This window comes from Onychostruthus taczanowskii, unplaced genomic scaffold (genome assembly GCF_017590055.1).
Source record: "Onychostruthus taczanowskii isolate IOZ18803 unplaced genomic scaffold, ASM1759005v1 scaffold994, whole genome shotgun sequence".
Taxonomy (NCBI): domain Eukaryota; kingdom Metazoa; phylum Chordata; class Aves; order Passeriformes; family Passeridae; genus Onychostruthus; species Onychostruthus taczanowskii.
This window is the reverse complement of record NW_024508034.1, coordinates 4,897-5,503: the sequence shown is the minus strand read 5'-3', so window position 1 is coordinate 5,503 and position 607 is coordinate 4,897.

Here is a 607-nt window from a genome sequence, read left to right as displayed (position 1 = left end):
CTGCCCCCCTTCCCCACTCCCCCCCCATTTTGGGGGGTCTCAGCCCACTGAGGACCCCCGACCCCTCCCCGGGCAGACGAGGAGCGGGAGAAGGGCAGCGAGAGCGAGGAGGAGGAGGAGGAGGCCGAAGGCTCCGGCTCGGGCTCGGAGCGCGGGGGCGGCTCCGCCCGCAGCGAGGATGAGGAGGAGGAGGAGGAGGCCGAAGGCGGCCGGGGGGGCCGCCGGGGGGGCAGCGACGCCGCCCGGGCCGCCCGGGACCAGGAGGAGATTTTCGGCAGCGACAACGACGAGGAGGAAGAGGAGGAGGAGGAGGAGGAGGAAGAGGAGGAAGAAGAGGAGGAGGAAGGCAGCGAGGGGGGGGGCCCGGCGCCCCGCAGCCCCCAGCTCAACCCCAGCGAGGAGGAGGAGGAGGAGGAGGAAGAGGAGGAGGAGGAAAGCGGCAGCGACGGCTCCGAGTCCTCCAGCGAGTGAGGAGGGGGCGACCCCCAAATCCCCAAAAATCCCCCACAAATCCCCCCCCCAAAACGACCCCAAATCCCTCTGGGAATTTTTTTTTTTTTGGGGGGGGGGGGGTCAGGCCACCAGGACCCCCCCGGGGCCCCCCCCG